Genomic DNA, 3398 nt, shown 5'->3' with positions numbered 1-3398 from the left:
TTATTTGTATGCCTATGCTAATTCCGGGTGGTTGTCAGTGTCTTCCTCCAGTCCAAAAAACAGTAAAGCCTGTTGGAAAAGATCTCTGTTGCAGATGATCGACGAACTCATAGACGGAGCAGATCTTGACCTACAATGTGCAAAAGCTCTCCTCATGGAATCAAGAAAACTCAAGGAGTTAATCATTAGACCTTCACCGGCATGATTGGTTCCCCCACACACAAAATTTGGTTGCTTATTCATCTTTTCCTGTGGAATAATTTAGGTTCCCATGTTCCTATATCCTTTCCTTTTTCTTAGGATCTCGTATGGTTGTCCAGGCGGCAGGTCAAATCGCCAGAGAAATCAAGGAAAGTAACTTGAATTTGAACAAAGCAATGGCTTCAGAACTACTATTATAAACATCAATGCTCCATAAGTGTACGATTGTAGTCGAAAGAAAATTCAGAATTCCTAGGGTAAATTCCGTGTCCTTCCGTCATCGAATAGAAATCCAAATGATTGAAGTTCGATCCACGGAGCATTGGATTCAAGGAATAGATCTTTGCTCCAGTCAAATTCGAAGGCCTGCGTGTCATGGAAGGAAACGAGCCCATCCCCATGGATCTCCAAAATAGTAAAGCTACAAATGTAGGAAGGTAGTTTTTGGTGGCTACAGAGAGCAAGGTAGTTTGATAGTCACTAAAAATACCATATTTGTATATGTAGGACCAGCGTGAGATAATCCCAAGGGGAGGCGTTTACAAAGGAGTGAGAAGCTAATAACTGTGTAGAGCTCAGCACTCCCCCACAATGAACTAGCTCATCGTGCTGGTCATTTAATATTGTTACTTCTAGTATAAATGCAGATTAGTCATGTATGAAATTTTTTATGAGCAGTAAATGTCATCACTTGGTACTATCCGACGTTCATCCTGCATATATAAATATGGTTTTTTAGCAAGTTGTGTGAGTGCAGAGGTTTATGCATTTTTGCTCCACACATCATACTTTCGCATATATTTGAAAGTATCTTCACTTAGTACTATCTGAGCGCTTATCCTGCATATATAAATATGGTTTTTTTGCCATGTGTAGAGGTTTATGCTTTTTTCTCCACACATCATACTTTCGCATATACACATCATACTTTCGCATATATGTGAAAGTAATGCAATCTACTTCTAACCCAACTGTAATAATAATTATTTAACCATGTTAAATATAATGAATGTTATTACTATTTTTTTTAATTATTATTTAGAAATGTATTTCTCAAGGAATGCTTCATTTTCATGACATTTGGGATCTACTTCAATTAATAATATTTTTGAATATGAATGACTAACTAAAAGACATTATTGAGTCTTCTATATAAGAGGTTGTGCGAAGGAAGGAAATGTGCCTGGAGGAAGCATCGCAGAGACGGTTGTGTGAAGGAAGTGTGTGCAGAAAGCAAATGTTCATGCGAAGAGTTTTCAGTGTGCAAAAATATTTGTGCGCGGAGGAAGCATTACAAAGAAGGTTGTGCTAAGGAAGCGTGTGCGGAAAACAAATGCTCATGCAAAGAGTTTTTAGTGTACTAAAAAATTTGTGTGACCATATTCAATTAAGTAGCCGTAGAGGAAAAGACTATGTTACATTGTAGCTATTAATCTTGTTTCATATTAAATCTAAAATTTATATGTATGAACTTAAATGTTGTATTATTTGGATTTTTTTAAAATAATCTTAAATTAAAATTAAAATTTTTATGTTTAAATATTGTATTATTTTTTTTAACGTAATTTCACCATAATTTAGTTATAGAAGAGTTGTTTAAAATATAATTTTTCATTATAAAATATATATTTTATATATTTTTATTGCAAAAATAATTTTAATGCCCTCAAAAACTCTTATTAAACCTGATTTGTGAAATGTCAACAATTGGAAATTTGTGATTCTAACCATTCATTGCATAAGTTTCAAGAAAAATTGCAATGTTTCGGGAAAAAAAGGAAAAAAAAAAAAAAAAACTATAATTTTTTTTGAAATGGTAACATGTTTAGACCATGCTCTATCAAATTTGCTACTTAGTTTAAAGTATAAAATTATATAGTTTCCTGTCCAATTGTGCTCTATCCAAGGAATAATACTCGAAGTAGCATGTCCTAGTCATGTGGATTTTATGACAATCATCTCACATGTTTTTAACTCTTTTGGAAAATTTAAAGATTAATAAATTAATAAATGGTTTTAATAACATAGTTGTGAAAGTTTTATCATTTCGAGTGCAAATGGAAAATTATCAAATGACAAACTTTCGAGAAAGAAGGGACAAACTTTCTAGAAAGAAAGGATGGATAGATTGAGAATAAAAAGAAATGTTTTCTAGCCACTTGCTTATATTATGATTTTTTTTATTTTGTACATTTAGGTTAGAGATTATAAACTATTTTAGATAATGAAGATGTATTTTAGATTTCTAAAATAAGTCCTTAATTTCTAGAATTATATCTTGAAACTTTTTTCTTGACTTGAAAGGGTAACATGTTTAGAGTGTGCTTTATCAAATTTGCTACTTAGTTTAAAGTATAAAATTATATAGTTTCCTGTCCAATTGTGCTCTATCCAAGGAATAATACTCGAAGTAGCATGTCCTAGTCATGTGGATTTTATGACAATCATCTCACATATTTTTAACTCTTTTGGAAAATTTAAAGATTAATAAATTAATAAATGGTTTTAATAACATAGTTGTGAAAGTTGTATCATTTCCAGTGCAAATGGAAAATTACCAAATGAAAAATTTTCTAGAAAGAAGGGACAAACTTTCTAGAAAGAAGGGATGGATAAATTGAGAATGAAAAGAAATGTTCTCTGGCCACTTGGTTATATTATGGATTTTTTATTCTGTACATTTTAGGTTAGAGATTATAAACTGTTTTAGATAATGGAGATGTATTTTAGATTTCTAAAATAGGTCTTTAATTTCTAGAATTATATCTTGAAACTTTTTTCTTGACTTAGGTTTTTAGACTTTTTAGTTTGTAAACCTACAAAGATGATAATCTAATCCTTCCAAAATTTAAGATATGCTATTATGATTGGGGCATGGTGTTACTAGCAACAAATTCCCTCCATGATGCCCTCTTATAAAACCAAATGGCATGGATTGTGTACCTTGAAGGATTTGAGGGATTTTATATCAATAGGTGAAAGATACACAGACATAATGGAAAATCTAGTGATACGCTCATTGCAAATACCATTGAACATTTTCCATCTAAACACATTAACGTATTAACCATGATGTAAAAAAAGAAATTCATTAATATTCAATTAATTTGATTTCAAATCAATGCATGCAACAACTAATAATCCAAATGTGAAATAGAATAATTGAAGACTAAAAATCCCATGTTTTCCACATTTTT

Source organism: Pinus tabuliformis, chromosome 2_2 (assembly GCF_031772625.1).
Source record: "Pinus tabuliformis cultivar Carrire ecotype Pingquan chromosome 2_2, CPIR1, whole genome shotgun sequence".
Classification (NCBI taxonomy): domain Eukaryota; kingdom Viridiplantae; phylum Streptophyta; class Pinopsida; order Pinales; family Pinaceae; genus Pinus; species Pinus tabuliformis.
This window is presented reverse-complemented; position numbering follows the sequence as displayed.